This window comes from Rhinolophus sinicus, chromosome 7 (genome assembly GCF_057876585.1).
Source record: "Rhinolophus sinicus isolate RSI-liver-muscle chromosome 7, RSI-T2T, whole genome shotgun sequence".
In the NCBI taxonomy this organism is placed as follows: Eukaryota; Metazoa; Chordata; class Mammalia; order Chiroptera; family Rhinolophidae; genus Rhinolophus; species Rhinolophus sinicus.
This window is the reverse complement of record NC_142507.1, coordinates 23614733-23635009: the sequence shown is the minus strand read 5'-3', so window position 1 is coordinate 23635009 and position 20277 is coordinate 23614733. Positions and strand designations below refer to the sequence as shown.

The following is a 20277-nucleotide window of genomic DNA, read 5'->3' as shown; positions in this document are numbered from 1 at the left end:
AAAAGATTAACAAAATTGACAAACTCTTGTCTAGACTCAGTAAGATAAAAAGAGAGAAGACACTAATTAACAAAATCAGAAATGGAAAAGGGGAAGTTATCACGGACACCACAGAAATACAAAGGATCATCTAAGAATACTATGAAGGACTATATTGCACCAAATTCAATAACCTAGAAGAAATGGACAAGTTCTTAGAAACATATAGCCTTCCTAGGCTGAACCATGAAGAACTGGAAAATCTAAACAGACCGGTCACCAGTAACGAAATTTAATCAGTCATCCAAAACCTTCCCAAAAGCAAAAGTCCGGGGCCAGAAGGCTTCACTAGTGAATTCTACTAAACCTTCAAAGAGGATCTAATAGCAATCCTGCTGAAACGCTTCCAAAACATTGAAGAAGAGACAGTACTCCCTAACTCATTTTATGAGGCCAACATCATGCTGATACCAAGACTTGGTAAGGACAACACAAAAAAAGAAAACTACAGACCAATATCTCTGATGAATACAAATGCAAAAATCCTAAACAAAATTCTAGCAAATCGCATACACCAATGCATAAAAAGATTATTCATCACGACCAAGTGGGGTTCATCCCCGGGGCACAAGGATGATTCAACAAAACCATCCGCAAATCCATCAATGTGATACATCACATAAACAAAATAAAGGACAAAAATCATATGATTATATCAATTGATGCAGAAAAAGCATTTGACAAGATACAACATTCATTTATGATTAAAACACTTAATAAAATGGGTATAGAAAGAAAATACCTTACCACAATAAAGGCAATATATGACAGACCCTCAACTAATCTCATAATTAATGGTGAAAATGAAGGCCTTTGCAATATGTTCAGGAACACCACAGAGCTGTCCCCTATCACCTCTGCTTTTCAACATCGTGTTGGAAGTCCTTGCCAGAGCAATTAGGCAAGAGAAAGAAATAAAAGACATCCAAATTGGGAATGAAGAAGTTAAATTGTCACTCTTTACATATGAGGCTATATATAGAAAACCCTAAAGACTCCACCAAAAAGCTATTAGAAACAATCAACGAATACAGTAAAGTTGCTGGCTACAAAATCAACGTACAAAAGTCCATTGCATTTCTATATACTAACAATGCAATCTAAAAAAAAAGAAATACAAAATACAATTCCTTTTGCAATTGCAGCAAAAAGAATAAAATACCTAGGAATAAACTTAACCAAGAATGTGAAAGACCTATATGCTGAAAACTATAAGACATTTTTAAAAGATATTGAAGAAGACACAAATAAATGGAAAGACATTCCGTGCTCATGGATTGGAAGACTCAACATAGTTAAAATGGCCATATTGCCCAAAGCAATATATAGATTTAATGCAATCCCCATCAAAATCCCAATGGCATTTTTAAAGAAATAGAACAAAAAATCATCAGATTTGTTTGAAACACAAAAGACCCCAAATAGCCAAAGCAATCTTAAGAAAAAAGAACAATACTGGAGGTATCACACTCCCTGACTTTAGCTTGTACTACAGGGCTACAGTAATCCAAATAGCATGGTATTGGCAGAAAAACAGCCATATAGACCAATGGAATAGATTTGAGATCCCAGAAATAAAACCACATAAATATGGACAGATAATTTTTGATAAAGAAGCAAAAAACATACAATGGAGGAAAGAGCCTCTTCAATAAATGGTACTGGCAGTATTGGAAAGCCACATGCAAAAGAATGAAACTGGACTGCTATTTGTCACCATGTACCAAAATTAATTCAAAATGGATCAAAGACTTAAGCATAAGACCTGACACAATAAACTGCATAGAAGAAAACATAGGTACTAAACTTATGGACCTTGGATTTAAAGAGCATTTATGAATTTGACTCCAAAGGCAAGGGAAGTAAAAGCTAAAATAAATGAATGGAACTATATGAAACTTAAAAGCTTCTGCACAGCAAAAGAAACCATTGACAAAATAAAGAGGCGACCAACTGAATGGGAGAAGATTTTTGCAAACAGTGCCTCCGATAAGGGGCTAATATCCAAAATATACAAGGAACTCATGCAACTCAACAACAAAAAACAAACAACCCAATTGAAAAATGGGCAGAGGACCTGAAGAGACATTTCTCCAAGGAGGACATAGAAATGGCAAATAGACATATGAAAAAATGCTCAACATCACTAATCATCAGAGAAATACAAATAAAAACCACAGTGAGATATCACCTCACCCCAATCAGATTGGCTGTCATCCTGAAGACAAAAAGTAACAAGTGTTGGAGAGGCTGTGGAGAAAAAGGAACCCTCATACACTGTTGGTGGGAATGCAGACTGGTGCAGCCATTATGGAAGGCAGTGTGGAGGTTCCTGAAAAAATTATGAATAGAATTACCATATGACCCAGCAATCTGTCTCCTGGGTATCTACCCAAAAAATCTGAAAACATTTATCCATAAAGACGTGTGTGCTCCAATGTTCACTGCAGCTTTGTTTACGGTGGCCAAGACATGGAAACAACCAAAATGTCCTTCGATAGATGAATGGATAAAGAAGTTGTGATATATATGCACAATGGAATACTATTCGGCGGTAAGAAAAGATGATATGGGAACATTTGTGACAACATGGATGGATCTTGAGAGTATAATGCTAAGCAAAGTAAGTCAGACAGAAAAAGCAAAGAATTGTATGATTTCACTGATATGTGGTATATAAACCAAAAACAACAAAAGAACAAGACAAACAAATGAGAAACAAAAACTCATAGACACAGACCATAGTTTAGTGGTTACCATAAAGTAAGGGGATTGGGGGGTTGGAGATGAGGGTAAGGGGGATCAAATATATGGTGATGGAAGGAGAACTGACTCTGGGTGGTGAACACACAATGGGATTTATAGATGATGTAATACAGAATTGTACACCTGAAATGTATGTAATTTTACTAACAATTGTCACCCCAATAAGTTTAAAAAGACTGCACTAATGTATTGAAACAGTTAAAATCTACTCTAAATATAAGTCTAAATATAAGATTCTATTCTAAATAGTAATCTTGGAGGCAGTTCAGTGCGTCTAGAGCACTCGGGCCTCTTCAGAGTGGGACCGTGCTTCAGGTCTGTGTCCCTGAGGCGACAGACGTACCTCAGTCTTTACTTGTTTAGAGTGATGAGAGTCAGTTTCACTGTTCTAACCTCCATATTCTGAGAATACCACACTCCTTACAGTTTGTGGGCAGATTTAAGTCAAGGCACAATATTATGGGATCTAGTTATGCAGCAACCTGGAATTTATCAAATTCTCACTAGAGCTAAATTTTTGCTGAAGAAATTAAGTCACTTCTGGCACTTTAAATGACGTGTTAGACTGTGCTGCTCTTTTGGTAAAACAAAGTACTTATTAACAAAAACATCTGAACATCTGACTAGACTTGTCGAATAAATTTGGGTAAAAAGAGGGTGAATGAAAGGGTACAAAGAGGTAAAAAAAGGCAAAATTATCTAATACAGTGAAAAGTTCACCTTGGACATGTAAAAGAAATGTCACAAACTAAACAAAAGGCTTTATTTATTTTCCTTATCTTTTAATGATAAATTCAAAATCATGAAGGTGTTAAAATTATGAATAGTAATGTAGATAGGGCATATATTTGTCAAAATTTTTCAAATTTATTTTGAGAATCAGGAGATTACATATAATTATATTTTAATTGAAACCAGGCCTCTATGAGTTTTTTTTAATTATCCTTTAGGGTAGAGGTTTTCTTCCCAAATCTCTATATGTAACTGCCTTATGTTATCACATACACACACACACACACACAGACACATTATTAAATAGTTACAGTTCCCTACAGATAATACAAAATGCAAACCTCATGCTATTTATGATATGTAGCTTGCTGTATTGCAGTATATTAAACATTTTAATTCTTCAAAATTCAGTAGATATTTTGGTGCAATTTGTAGAAAACCAAAACCTCGAACAGAGATTCTCTCACACATGACCTAGGAACAAGCAGACAAAAACATTCCGTCAACCCAGCCCCCAGAGGACTGTCTTGGGAACACTTAGGCAGTATGGAACCAAGGTGATGATGCACTAGGGTTTCTATTAGGCCATTCTAATTAGCAGCAGCCCAAGTCTGTCTAATTGTGGCCTGTGCACAGCTGTGAGAGCAAGGCACCATGGGGTGGTAGATGGACCTGAGTGTGGAGCCACTGATCTAGATTCAAGTCTTTTGGGGGGCTGACTTTCAGACATTGGGCATATCACACAACCTCTCTGAGTCTGAGTTTCCCTGTTGATAAAATGGGATCTTTCAATCTGCTGCACAGAATAATTTCACAAATTAAATGTGAGTAAGGTGTGATTTCTACTGCATTTGCTCATGTAGACAAAAAGGAAACTGCATTAGCCGAAAACTGTTAGTGGAGAAAGCAGGCTCTGATAAAGAATAAATTCTGTTCTAGTGTCGTGGATTAACATTGAAGGCCACAATGGACTAACAAAATCTGGGTTCTGTTAAATCAGTAAATATGTTAGGTTTTGTAGGCCATAATGGGCTCTATTGCAACTACTCCACTCTGTCACTGTAGTGGGAAATCTGTGGGGAATGGAGTAAAAGGGGATGGATTGAGAGCTCATTGTAGCAATCCAGGCAAGAAATGGTGACAGACTGAGCTGGGAGGGCAATGGAGTTACAGAGAAGTGAGCACATCCAGCAACATCCACTCTGGAGATCCGGCAAGCTTGCTAATGAGATGCAGTAAGAGGAATTGAGGTGACTTTTAGGATGTGGGCACCATGTGTGGACTTAGAGAAGACTGGAGAAGAAACAGAGGGGGCTGGAGCAGAGTCTCAAGTGTCCATTTTAGACCCAAAACTCTGAGATATCAATGAGAGCTCCATATGTGGCAGCATATAGGTAATTGGATTGACATGTTTTGAAATGAAGGAATCAGCGTGGGCTATAGGAAGAAATGTGAATTTCTTAGAGTGTTTATTATACGTAGCTTGCTGCACTGTGGTATACTCAATATTCAGGAGGCTATGGTGGGAAATTCTTTACCATCATCAATGGGATGTTACTATCCTTGAATCTGTATTTCATTTTCTAAAATTGTAAATAATCTATTGAGAGTTTCTGTATATAATATTTATTATAGAGGTCAGCACACTAAGGCACATGGACCAAATCCAGACCACTGCCTGTTTTTGTATGGCCTGTGCACTAAGAATAGCTTTTATATTTATTTATTTATTTATGTATGTATGTATGTATTTATTATAGAGAAAGATTTGTTTTGAGGAATTGGCTCACATAATTGTGGCAAATCCAACATCTTGATGGGGTAGGCCAGCAGGCTGGGGATTCTGGGAAGAATTGCAGTTCAAATCAAAGGCAGTCTGCTGGCAGGATTCCTTCTTCCCTGGGGGAGGTCAGTAACTCAGCAACAGACCAATGGAGGAGATGCATAGAGCAAGGTATGGGAGGAGGGGCATGGAGCGTCCCCACCCCTCTGGTTACACCCTCCTCCCAGAACCGTCATGTGCTCATCGACACAGTAGCTCGACTTTTACATGTTTTAATTATTGGGAGGGATAAAAAATAATACTTCATGGCCCATGGACATTTTACAAAATTCAAGTTTCAGTGTCCATAAAGGTTTATTGGACATAGTGGAACATAGCCACACTCTCTCATTTACTGATGTATGTGACTGCTTTTGTACTAATAGAGGCAGAGTTGAATAGTATTAATGGAGGTATTTACTCTCTAGTCCTTTACAGAAAATGTTTGCCTACCTCTCATCTATAACCTAAATGCAAGTGTGGAGTATTACTAGGTTCTTATAGGGAATAATCTGTATGAAACTAAATATGAATTTTAACCAATAACAATGTTATTTCTTAGAGAAATAGTGTACTCCCAAGGGAAAGAAAATATCAGAAAGACAGACAAATAATCCAATTAAAGATAATCTCCAATAAGAAATAAAACCAAAGAATCTAACTTAAGGTTTCTTTTGGTATCCACCATTCTAAATTCAGCATTTCATTTTAACAGGAAACTTAATGCAATCAACGAGCCCCAAATACATTAATGAAGAGGGAAATAATATGCACAAAGCTTTTGTATATAAAAAAGCTCAAATGCCAGAGGCTTTCAGGGATTCAAATTACTTATAGCTTAAATGCTTTAAATAGGATGGGAACTTGCTATTTTGTATAATTTATAATAGGATCATCATCACAAGACCAAAAATTCTAACTAATAATAAACATAAGGCAAAGTTTGAGGAGCCAACGCTACTTATCTGCTAGGGAATCAAGGAGAATTTTCTATGGGGAAAAGTAGAATTTGTGAGAAAAGAGATAAAAAGGAAAAATTTGCCTAGACAGACCTAGATGGAGTAGAGAAGACTCGTTAGTTACTAATGAACACACCTTTTTGTACGTTTTTAGTATCCTTACTTTGCATGTACATTAACACATTTAATAACCCATCTGTTGTAATTGGTGGAAAAGAAGTCCTTCAACCAGCAAATATCCATCCAGGTCTAATTTCTGTAACATTTGTGCCCAGCATAAACTGAGTGAGTTAGGAGAGCCCCAGTAGATTGGACCAGAGTGGAGGGGGCTTCTGAAGCACTGGGTGAGTTCCTACTCTCGCTTGTGATCAAACAAGAATGCCTTGTCCATGAGAGTTTCCATAGTACCAGCTAATGATTTAGGGGCAATGATAGGAAGCATCATCACAACTGTCATTCATTAAAGACAGTTAAAATAAAATAAAAACACTTTTAAGAAACATAATAACTGTGGGGACAGAACCAGGAGTGCAATTTCCAGGCTCTCAGCCTCACACGGAAAGGTGCTCACTCAGGTAGTAAATGGCCATCAACTGTGATTGCATGGCCATCAGCTGTGGCTAGTTGGCCGTCAGCTGTAACCAGTGAGCCATTGGCCACTAATATAACTGCCGTGGCTACGCTAGCACAAAATGGGGGCTAGCAAGAAGATGGTGGCTGGCAAGCGTGGATTGCAGTTAGCACGGTGGATTGCAGTTAGTAAGGGGTTGGTTGGTTGGCAGAGAAGTGGTCGGCAGGTTGCAGATCGTGTGGCTCCTGCTCTCTGTGTCTCTATCCAAGCCACCAGCGAGAATATAGTGGTATGACTCCCCTATCTATTGCTCCGTGGGTGTTCCTTTTTGGCCTCACCATGTCCTGTGTTCTTATGTGGGGAGCAGGACCAGAGACCCCACATGATACCCTGTATGACAATAACCTTATGATAAGCACACTTAAAATATAATAACCATATAATAACAATACCTTTGTCATACCCAACAAAATTAACAATATTCCAGCATCATTTAATACCTAACTATATTAGTTTCCTAGGGCTGCCATAACAAAATGCCACAGACTGGGTGGTTTAAGCAACAGAAATTTTATTTTCTCACAATCTGGAAGTTAGAAGTTCAAAGTCAAGGTGTCAGCAGGTTTGGTTTCTCCTAAGGCCCCTCTCATTGGCTTATAGATAGCTGTCTTCTCACTGTGTGCTCACATGGTCTTCTTTCTGTGTGTGTATGTCCCAGGTATTTTTGTGCATCCAAATTTCCTCTTCTTATAAGGATGTCAGTCAGATTGTATTAAGACCCCACCCTAATGGCCTCATTTTTAACTTAATCACCTCTTGAAAGACCCAATCTCCAAATATGGTCATATTCTGAAGTTTGAGGATTAAGACTTCAACATATGGATTCATATGGACTTCAACAATTAATTCAGTCCATAGTACTAACCACATTACATTCTTTCTCCTCAGTCTCTTTATGTAACTGCTTCCTCTACTCTCCATCTTCTTTTTCATGTACTAACTTGTGGAAGAAACTGGATCTATTGCCCCATGGATTGTCCTACATCCTGAATTTATTTGCTTCTTCATGATGTTAACTTGTTCTTCTATTCCCTAAATTCCTGCAAACTGGATGTTAGATACAAAGGCTTGAACAGACTTAAGTTCAATGGCTTGACCAGACCACTTTTGGGTGGTGCTTGCACTTCTTACTGCATTCCATCAAAGGGACCCAGTGTATGAATGACCAGCCCACTTTTAGTTATTTTGTAAAGGCCCTTCTGAATGGCAGAGTGGCTGATAGGTACAAGGTGTGTCTGGGCGCATGATGCAAAGGTAACAGGTGCTCTTGTCATTACAGGAGCCTCTGCTTGCCGAAAGATCTTGACAGTGTCCACTCCAGGCCAGCCCTTGAAGCCCCCTCCCTCAGCAGGGCTGGAATACCTCCTCCCCTCATACCACCAGGTGACTCCCTGCTTCCCCCTAGCTGCAACTTCCCTGGCTGGCCTAGGGAACAGTGGTGGTGGTGGTGGTGGTGGTGGTGGTGACGATGATGATGATGATGATGATGATGGTGATGATGATGTTGGTGATGATGGTGATGGTGGTGATGGTGGTGATGATGGTGATGATGATGATGATGGTGGTGATGATGATGATGATGATGATGATGATGATGATGCATTCCTCTCTGCATTGTTAATTTGGAGAACTGTTCTAGGTCGAGGAAACTCCCTCACCTCCAGAAATGTATCTGAGGATATCAGATGTTCCCAGACCCTGTCCTAGTATTAAAGGGGATTCAGGTGTATGTAGAAATATGGGTGGGGATTAGGGGAGCACAGAAGGAGCTTTATCTTTTTTTTCCTTGGGAGGATATGTTCCTTGTATCACTTCAGAACTAAAGAAGAAACTGGCTGCATTTTCAATGCTCTATTGCTTTCACCCTAACTTCAGGTACTTTCATAGAAGTGTGGATTTGTAGAGGATTTAAATTCACACCAAATTGCAGTTCACATACTTAGGGTTATATTGAAGCACGCATAATACACAGTACCCTCTGAGCTCTAGATTTATTTAGGTTTCAAAACCAGAGATAGATATGAATATGCACCAGACTGAACACAGTAAGTGTTGATGGGGCATTTATTGCACTTCTTCATCTGTTAAATAAAACCTGAAATGTAATTAGTTAAGCTTTATGCCTTTCTGTTTCTCTGGATGCACTTTGGGAACCCACTGGTGAATGCAGGAAAGACTATGAATATAATAGTTATCTGGCCTAAGAGCACTTCAGGTGCTTTTAACCAAGGAAAGTTTGCATTCCTGATCTTTGCACTAACCTGTGTCTGTAACGGAGCGCACTGAAATGCGACGTAATAAGACTGGTATCTTCATCTGAATTTCCCACTGAAAGTGATGTGCAGGGAAAGCATTTTTGTGGCAGCTATTTTTTCAAATACACATTTTAACATTTCTGCTAAATATTAAGAACTATACATAGTTCTGTGCTATGATGTGGCATTTCGTTCAGGAGTTGGGCATTTTGTCCCCACACTGACTACACTCAAGGGACATACGATGCTCTTGTATCCTCCATATCACCTCAATGCCTGTGGTCCTCATGTTGGTTGCTGCTCTCACCACAGCTGCTATTCCCCACTGTCTTTTATCTTTTTTTCCTCTTCTTCCTTGGGTATTTTTTCTTTCCTTTTCTAATGTGTCTCAGCTTTAAGTCATAGAATACTTTTGTCATACCAAACAAAATTAACAATATCTAATTAAAACCAACTTTATAAAACAGAAAGGGGAAATGACTTGGCCAACAGAAGTCCGGTGCAGGCAAATGACTTATGTAAAGTCACCAAGTTAGGGACAGAAGTGAATTCATGTCCAGCGTACCAGTCCATCATGCTGCCTTTAAAGTAAATTAACAGCATTTTAAAACCATTTTTTTGAGATACAGTCCACCCATTTAAAGTGTACAGTTCCATAGCTTCTAGCATATTCAGAGTGTGTAACTATCACCATAATCCATTTTAGAATATTTTCATCACAGCAAGGGGAAACCGAACACTGCTTCTGTCACCCACCAAGCCCTTTTCTTTCACAGCCTCTAATAACCACTGATTCATTTTCTGTTTCTACAAGTTTTCTATTTTGGACATTTCATACAAATGGAATCATACAATATTTGGCCTTTTACATCTGGCTTTTTTCACTTAGCCATGTTTGTATGGTTCACCCACGTAATAACAGCATCTTAAAAGAAAAGGTTAGTGGTCATTTTGCTCCTTCAGTTTGCAGATGAAAAAATTGAGGCCCAGGGAGGTGGCCCATTGCTGAGGTCCAGAGCCCAACGGTGGAAAAGTAAGGGCTGGACCCAGACTCTTCCAGCTCAGTCCGCCAGGAGGTGTTCCTCATGCTTCCCAAGTGAAAATGCAAAATAGTCTTTTGCTCTGGTTGACAAGCTAACAAATCTACATACCTCTTCTCTAGTCTTTACATACACACCTTTTCTTAGCTATTTTTGTCCCTGCTTTCACACATTTGGAGGTATTTTAGTTTACTTCTAGGTTTGTGAATGGTAGAGGTGCCAGATGTCTGCGTGTGGATAAGTGGGGACCTGTCTGTTTCAACATAGACACAAAGGTATAGGATTGATTTGTTTATGATCTTAAAGTACAATTTAATGATTTTCCATAGTATTTATTCTATTTTTTACATTAACTATCATCAAAAAGTACTAAGTTAAAATAGTAACAATAGCATTGGAGTAGCACTTGATTGGTTTTCAGAGACCTTTATATACATTCTTTCATTTACTACTTTTAACAAATCTCAAGATAGTGAATATTACATAAATGAAGAAATGGAGGCTTAGAAAACTGAAGTAGTTTGGTCCAGGCCTCACAAGTGACCAAGGTCAGAACGGATGGGGACCTCTGACTTGAAACCTTATGATCCCTTTCCTATATGACATAGGCTACTACACAGACTTCTTGAAATTCTTGATCAACTGCTCATTATTTTTCAATGATTCTCTGTTAGTACCAGCTGTGGGCTAGAAGGCAAGCCTGACCTGCAGAACTCCTCCAAATAAACCTTATATTCCCACTAGACTTCTCTGATCCTGGTCAGTTCATGGTCACCTCAGGGATGCTCATCTCAAGATCTGATTTCATTGGATGCCCCTCTATCTCCATTCCACTATGCACTCCGGAACTCTGTCAGCAAATCACACTAATTCTTCACAATTGTCTCTTAATGTCCCTTTTCCTTTCATCTCTCACTAAAATCTGGCTACTCTTTGAGGAGAGTGCTTCCCCCACAGCCCTGGTAATTGGAGACATTTTTCTGCTGAAATTCCACCACTTACTTCCATTTTTAGAAGGTAGATGTCTCTTTGCTCTCTGTTGCCACTTCCAAATATTTCCTTCCTCTCTTTTCTGAAAAACCCTACCTCTTAAGTTCCAACATGTGCCACAACATGGATGAATCTTGAAGACATTATTCTAAGTGAAATACACTAGTCACAAAAGGACAAATATTATATGATTCCACTTATTTGAGGTACCTGGAATAGTCAAATTCATAGAGATAGAAAGTAAAATGGTGGTTGCCAGGGGTTGGGGGGAGTTAGGATTTAACAGGTACAGAGTTTCAATTGGAGAAGATGAAAAAGTTCTGAAGATGGTAGTGATGTTTATACAACTGTGTAAATGTACTTAATGTCACTGAACTATACACTAAAATGGTTAAAACTATAAATTTTATGTTATGTAAATTTGCCACAATTAAAAAAAAACCCGCTTCTTTTGAATGCATGTTCTTAGACTGAACCCCTGCTACTGTGTTTCCCCGAAAATAAAACCTAGCCAGACAATCAGCTCTAATGCGTCTTTTGGAGCAAAAATTAATATAAGACCCTGTCTTATTTTATATTAAATTTATTATTTTATATTTTATATTAAAATAAGACTGGGTATAATATAATATGATGTGATGTGATGTAATACAATACAACGCAATGTAATATAATATAATATCGGGTCTTATATTAATTTTTGCTCCAAAAGACGCATCAGAGCTGATTGTCCGGGTAGGTCTTATTTTCAGGGAAACAGGGTACTGCTCCTTTCAGTCATCTGCTCACCCTCTGGTCCCTGGCCCTCATATAGAAGACTAGCATGTGGGTCATCAGTTCCTCTCCAGTATTGTTCCTGTCATCTTTCTTGATTTCTTCAACATCCTTGTAAATAACCTGTGCTCCTTGATTTCTCAGCTCCATAAATCTATTCCTTTACTACATGTCAGCCCTTACTTACATGACCATCCCCTAGAGTCAGCCATTACCAACTGTACCTCCTCGGAAATCTCATCCTCAAACCCCTACCTGTGACCCGCACCTCTCTTCCCTCAGGCTCACTCACTCTGGTTCTTTCTTCCATAATTTTGCTGGTCTCTGAGGCCTCCCACCCATTCTCATCTCCCTGACACTCACGTGTCCTCAGCTCCCTCCGTCTCTTCCTCATTTACCACACTTCCATCATGTTCCAGAAACATGTCAATCTCATTTGAATTTTCAGTTCCTTCTTAGAAGCCTCATCCCCCACATTTTTGTTTGCCCACCGCCATATCATTGGTCTCACCTCAGGTGTCCCCTTCTCAGAGACCTTTCCTGGCCACTAACTGTAGTGGTACCCTCCCTTCATCATGCTCTAGTGTATCAACTATTTTGCCATCTTTGTAGCACTTCTCAGACCCGAAGTTCTCTTACGTATTTGTTTTTATGATTTTTGTCTGTTACTTTTACTAAAACATAAACCCTTGGCAGAAGATGTCTAACTCAGCCCTGTAGGCCCTGGGCCTGCAACACTGACTGGTACAGGTGACACTTAATAAACATCTGTGACCAGTTCAACAGGAAAACAATTTGAAAACAAACAAAAGTCATATTTTTAATCTTTTTACCCTAGATTTATAATTGGGTCATTCTTTACCTAATCCTCCGGATGTCATCAAAGACTTGGCATATTTTCAACATTTGAGAAACTATGAAATAAAGCAGCCAGGAAGGCTGTTAAAAACATATCCCCTTTACCATTTTTCACAATGTCTTGTTGACAATATCCAAGAATACTGGAGAATATCAAAGTCTTTTGAAAGACCGCGGTTGTGCTTATTAAATTCCAGATTTATGCAAATCATTTGTAGGATTTCTGCATGAAACAGACACCATCTCAATCACTATTATATTTTTTTAAAAGTTCCTCTTCCATAGTGCTTCCCAATTCTTTGACACAAGTGTCAGAAACATTGAAAGAACAAAAAAATACCTTAGAGTTAGATTTGAATCACAAAGAAGCACAAATAGGAGAGAAGATACAAGCACCATCTGGAGTCTGATGTGCATGCTGTTAGAGCTGTAACGACTTCCCAGGTGAGTTGTTCACCTGCCTCGTGTTCCTTGTGAGGCTTACAAAGTCGAATGCCCTGGCAGGGGACAGGCATTCCGATAAACATAAAATTTCTGTCCACCCTTCTTCCATTATCATGTCTCCTTCTAGCCATTTCTGTTTTCATTTTAGTGCTCTTTAAAGTTATACTGTACAAATAAAAAAAGTACATATACATGTGGTTTGATACAACTTCACAAACAACACACCTGTGTAACCAGCACCCATATTGTGCAACAGCACATTAGAAGCTCCCAGAAACCTCATCAAGGGTAAGCACTATTCTGACTTCTGGAGATATTTCTAACTGTGGTGCTGTTGCAAGGGCAAGTGCTTGAATATCAGCCCTGTGCACAACCAAAGCCTTTGCTCTCCTGTCAGCAATCCATTCACAGAAGATGTCTTCCAGCTCAGGAAATAATGGTTGCCTACCTGATCCACACTTGTGCTTCTAGCATTTCCCTCGTCCACCTGTTGACTGAGGTTATCGTACTTTGCTCACCATTTTCAGTGACAGTGAATGGAAATCCATTCGGAGATCCAACTTCTCTTGCAGAAAGCTGTGAGATTCTTGCCCCAGAAGACCTCCACTATTCCTTTCTTCTACTCGATGGAATAGCTCTTTCTTTTTGCAGTCATCTTGTCTGGGGGTCAAAATATTATTCCTTTTAAATCTTCCGCTAAATCAAGTGTTAATGAAAGACTTACAAGTCAGGAGTAGCAACAAAAATGATAACAGTTAAGAATGATGGTACACACAAAAGCGACGAAAAATTGCAGGCACCAGAGTTCAGAAAACATATCTTTGTTTCACACGAGTGCATTAAATACATCCATTACAACACATGACATATTGAATTATGAAGATTCATATTAGACACAACCATGTCCATTCAGTATTAAGTGCGCACGTTATTCGTGCGTTGTGTCTGTACTCCAGTTGGTCATTCGGCAATAAGTCTCGAGTTCATCTGTTTACATATCGTTTACCTCTCGTCAAAGGCACCTGCATGGGTATTTAAAAATACTGAATTATAGTTTATATTACCATTTATTTTAAGTATTAATATCAATATTATTTATATTTAATTATATATTAATATTATTATTTTATAATTCAATACGTCCGTCATGTGTTGCAACGGACGTACTAAATGCATCCGTCTGGCTGATGATCTTAACTGGGGCTTATTTTTGGGGAAGGGCTTATAAGCATCCTGAAAAATCATGTTAGGGCTCCTTTTTCAGTTAGGTCTTATTTTTGGGGAAATACAGTAGCTCCTTCCAGAATGTTACCCTTTTTCTAGTGATCCACGACAAGAATGGACGCAGAGTATTGATGTGGAGACTTTCTTCATGATCCAAGGCCTGAGATGTCGATTAAGACCATGGCACATGGAGAAAGAGTGGGGGATAGACATAAAAGACATCCTGGGTATCTACCCAAAAAATCTGAAAACATTTAGAGATAAAGACACGTGTGCTCCAATGTTCATTGCAGCTTTGTTTACGGTGGCCAAGACATGGAAACAACCAAAATGTCCTTCGATAGATGAATGGATAAAGAAGTTGTGGTATATATACACAATGGAATACTATTCGGCTGTAAGAAAAGATGATATAGGAACATTTGTGACAACATGGATGGATCTTGAGAGAGTAATGCTGAGCAAAACAAGTCAGACAGAAAAAGCAGAGAACCATGTGATTTCACTGATATGTGGTATATAAACCAAAAACAACAAAAGAACAAGACAAACAAATGAGAAACAGAAACTCATAGACACAGACAATAGTTTAGTGGTTGCCAGAGGGTAAGGGGGGCGGGGGGTGGGGGGTGGGAGATGAGGGTAAGGGGGATCGAATATATGGTGATGGAAGGAGAACTGACTCTGGGTGATGAACACACAATGGGATTTATAGATGATGTAATACAGAATTGTACACCTGAAATCTATGTAATTTTACTAACAATTGTCACCCCAATAAATTTAATAAAAAAAAAAAAAAGAAAAAAAAAAAAGACATCCTGGGAGATAGACTTCACTTGGTTTTGCCATGAGGTGGAAGTGGGTGGAGCTGAGGGTAATTTCAAGCTTGCTTTCTTCCTTCCTTCCTTCCTTCCTTCCTTCCTTCCTTCCTTCCTTCCTTCCTTCCTTCCTTCCTTCTTTTCTTTCTTTCTTTCTATCGTTTTTTAATTAAAATTTGTTGGGATGACAATGGTTACTAAAATCACATAGGTTTCAATTGGACAATTCTGTAATACAGCATTTGTATATGACATTCTGTGTTCACCACCCAGAGTCAGTTCTCCTTCCATCACCATATATTTGACGCTGTTTACCCTCATCTACCACCGCCCTCCCTGCTTACCCTCTGGTAACCACTAAACTATTCTGTGTGTCTATGGGTTTTTGTTTCTTTATTTGTTTGCCATTTTCCTTTGTTGCTTTCAGTTTTATATTCCATAAATCAGTGAAACCATATGGTTCTCGACTTTTTCTGTATGACTTTTTTTGCTTAGCATAATAATCTCAAGATCCATCCATTTCGTCGCAAATGGCACTATTTCATCTTTTCTTATGACAGAGTAGTATACCACATCTTCTTTATCCAATCATCTATTGAAGGACACTGGTTTTTTCCATGTCTTGGCCACCATAAATAAAGCTTCAATGAATATCAGAACACATATGAGGACTGGCAATTAAGTTTGTGAACTTGTTTCAACGATGTTGCTAACCTTTTTTGATATCAGACATATCATTCATTATGAATTTGTACCAACTGGTCAAACAGTTAACCAAGTTTACTATTTGGAAGTGCTGAAAAGGCTGCGTGAAAAAGTTAGATGACCTGAACTTTTCACCAACAATTCATGGCTCTTGCATAACGACAATGCACCAGCTCAAACGGCACTGTCAGTGAGGGAGTTTTTAGGCAGTAAACAAATAACTGTATTGGAACACCCTCCCCTCTCATCTGATCTGGCCCCCAGTGACTTCTTTCTTCACGCAAAGATAAAGGAAATATTGAAAGGAAGGCATTTTGATGACTTTCAGGACATCAAGGGTAATACAATGACAGTTCCGATGGCCATTCCAGAAAGAGTTCCAAAATTACTTTTAGGGTGGATTAGGCACTGGCATCAGTGCATAGCTTCCTAAGGGGAGTACTTCACAGGTGACTGTATTGATATTCAGTAATGAGGTATGTAGCACTTTTTCTAGGGTGAGTTCGTGAACTTAATTGTCAGACCTCGTATATGTTTCTGCAGACAGAGTACCAGAAAGCAGTTTTCAGCCTCACATGGAAAGGTACTGGCTCGGTTAGTAGATGGCCATCCACTGTGGCTGGGTGGCCAGTACCTGTAACCAGTTAGCCATTAGCCACTACTATAACTGTCGTGGCTATGGTAGGGTGTGGTTGGTTGGCTGGCAGAGAAGCCAACAGCGGATTGTGGCTGGCGAGTGTGGTTAGCAAGCGAATTACATTGTGGATTTTGTTGATTCTACTTCCTGTGTCTTGCCTGCGAGACTGGGACACAGGAAGACCCCTCGATGGGGTACTGGTGGATGTTTGCTTTTGTGTTTCTACCAGCCACTATCAAGAATATAGTGGTGTGACTCCCCCATCTATGGCTCCATTGTTGTTCCTTTTTGGCCTCACCAAATCCTGCGTTCGTGTGTGGGGAGCAGGAGCTGAGACCCTGCATGACAATGTTTATGGATAAATGTTTTCAGATTTTTGGGTATATACGCATGTGGGGACAGAGCCAGGAGTGCGGTTTCCAGGCTCTCGGCCTCACGGGGAAAGGTGCTGGCTTGGGTAGTAGATGGCCATCAGCTGTGGCTAATTGGCCATCAGCTGTAACCAGTGAGCCATTGGCCACTAATATAACTGCTGTGGCTACGCTAGCAGAAAATGGGGGCTAGTAAGAGCGGAATGTGGATTGTGAGAATTGCGGATTGCAGAGACGTGCGGATTGCAGTTAGCATGGCGGATTGCAGTTAACAAATTAGGTTGGTTGGCAGAAAAGTGGACCACAGGTTGCAGATTGTGTGGATCCTGTTTTCTGTGTCCCTAACCCAGCCTCCAGCGAGAATATAGTGGTATGACTCCCCTATCTATGGCTCCTTGGGTGTTCCTTTTTGGCCTCACCATATCCTGCGTTTTTATGTGGGGAGCGGGAGCTGAGACCCTGCATGACAACCCAGGAGAGGGATTGCTGAGTTATATGACAATTCTATTCTTAATTTTTTGAGGAACCTCCACCTGCCTTCCAAAGCGGTAGCTAAAGCAATAATAAGAGGGAAATTTATATCATTACAAGCCTATCTCAAGAAATAAGAAAAATCCCAGATAAATAACCTCATATTACACCTTGAAGAACTAAAAAGAGAAGAATAAATGAAACCCAAAGTCAGCAGAAGGAAAGGAAAAATAAAAATCAGAGCAGAACTGAATGAAATAGGAACAAAAAGACAATAGAAAAAAATTAATGCAACAGAGAGCTGGTTCTTTGAAAAGATTAATAAAATTGACAAACCCTTGGCTAGATTTACTAAGATCAAAAGAGAAAAGACACAAATAAACAAAATCAGAAATGAAAGAGGAGAAGTTACCACGTAACTTCAAGCTTTCTTAGACAACTGGATAGATAGTAACTCTGCTTACCAAGATAGAAAAAGGGAGCAAATGGGTAAGCTTATCCAGGAAAATGATCGTTCGATTTTAGACATTAATTTCCCATGTTGCAAATATTTTGTCCTGTTTTTTTCTGTAATTTGTAATGATTGCTGAGAAATTCTTATTAGAGAGCCTATTTTCTGCTGAAACACTGAAAAAGCTGGCAGAAATTATCATGCAAACTGTTAATGGCTGCCCAACACATTGTTTACCAATTTCAAGATTTACTAAAGCAGCCCCACAGATTTTAGTACTTTCAGAGGTGCCCCTGAGCTATGTTAACCTTGGGAATGCACCCATCTGCAATAACGTTGAGGAATTCCCATAGTCTCCCGGAATAGGAAGTCCCCTGATAAAGATTTCAATCAATAGTTACAAAATGCTCCTAAGTGTTAGTTAGTGTTAAGAAAAAAACAAGTTCCTGACCGAAGTGTTGAGCCTATTATGTTTTTAAGGATTTACCCTCAGAGGAAGAGAGGGCCAGCTGCCTTGCCTTTATTAAACAAAGAAAATTTATCTTACATGTACAAATATAAAATGAACATATCTCAGAGAATTTATTTAATTCATTGATTAATGGGAACCAGTAAGATATTAGAACCAATCAAAAATGAGGATTTGAAACTTTGATGTGTACTAGACTTGTCGAGGTGATCACTTTGTAAATTATATAAATGTCTAATTGCTATGTTGTACACCTGAAACTAATATAATGTTGCATGTCAATTGTAATTTAAAAATTATTTTAAAAAGCAAGAACAAGTAAAAACATGCATAATCTATTAATTTCCTTCAGATCATACTCTCTCCTTATTTCTAATATTTCCCAAAGGCAATTGTAGAAATTGAGTTATACAATCTGTTTATTTAGTAACAGCAGAAGAGAAGAGAAAGACATTACCATTATAGTCTTAAAACCTTTGGTGGCTTAAGTTACACACATGGCAATAGCTATATAAACAAAAGATTAAAGATTTCCATTCACTGTCACTGAAAAACAGATGGTAACATACTTAAAGGGTAAGATCCATCTGGAAGTAATTATAATTATAAAAAGTGCATTGTTATTGTTAAGTTTAGGTTGACTTCCCCTACCAGAATAATGAACCAGCTTTTTCTAAAATAGCCCTCAAATTATTCAGACAATAAAACCAAAAGACAGAAGTTTTTTGTTTGTTTAATTTTATTGGGGAATATTGGGGAACAGTGTGTTTCTCCAGGGCCTGTCAGCTCCAAGTTGTTGTCCTTCAATCTAGTTGTGGAGGGCATAGCTCAGCTCCAAGTCCAGTTGCCATTTTCAATCTTTAGTTGCAGGGGTGCAGCCCACCATCCCATGTGGGAACTGAACTGGCAACCTTGTTGTTAAGAGCTCGCACTCTAACCGAGCTGTCCAGCCACCCACCCAGAAGCTCAGCAGCAGCTCCTTGCCTTCATTCTAGTTGTGGAAGGCGCAGCTCACTGGCCCATGTGGGAATCGAACCGGCAACCTTGTCGTTCAGAGCTCATGCTCTAACCAACTGAGCCACCTGGCCGCCCTTGACAGAAGTTTTTGAAAACTCACAGTTTTGCACAGAGGAAAGGTTAAGATCTCCTACTAAAATCCACTAGCTACTAAAAATTGTCAGGAGTTTCTGTGTCATATAAAGTGGAAGATACAGCTTTGATTTGATTTTTGGTCTATTTGACTGCGAAAGTAAGTACAAGTAATTCCAGATTTTCATTAATATTTCATGAGCTAGAGTGAGTTGGACTTTTCTCTGGTGATGACTACACCACCAGATAACATGGCAGCATTTTCTCAAACTTAAAATTGGCTTATTTCAGGATCCAACTAAGCAAAATAGAAACATCACTGTTGATTGAGATTCAGCTTATTTCCCAGCAGCTAATAACAGGCAGAAGCTTTGGGGAGGCCTGGGGCCTGTTTGTGACTTAATTTGCAATAGATGATCAGGTGTTTGTCCTTGGAATATGTGATTGAAGAAAGCTGTATTCATCAGTTGATATTTTCAAAGTCAGTAGCTAAACCCAGGCAGAATTCAGCAGTGAAATCAGCTGGTTTCAATTGGGCTGTTTTTCAAACTTCTTTGTGTAGATTTTTTTTTAACTTTATTGAGGAATAACTGACAAATATAACTGCACATATTTAAAGTGTACAGCGGGATGATTTGAAATACGTTGTAGAATGATTATCAAGATCGAGATAATTAACACTCTGTCGTGCGGGAGACCCGGCGGGGTCTCTGGTCCCGCTCCCCACAT

The 20277-nt window shown here is 39.0% G+C and overlaps 1 protein-coding gene across 11 annotated transcripts in view; it reads left to right on the top strand.

The window, feature by feature from the left end:
* The window catches only part of RGS20 (regulator of G protein signaling 20), a 124069-nt gene that overhangs the window by 15158 nt on the left and 88634 nt on the right, over positions 1-20277 (top strand). The window contains exon 1 of one of the 11 annotated variants that reach the window (XM_019729828.3): positions 8312-8332. The exons of the other annotated variants lie outside the window; for them this stretch is intronic. The gene's annotated coding sequence lies outside the window, so the exon portion shown is untranslated. Of the gene's footprint in view, positions 1-8311; positions 8333-20277 lie in introns of those variants that run through there. 11 annotated transcript variants of the gene reach the window in all.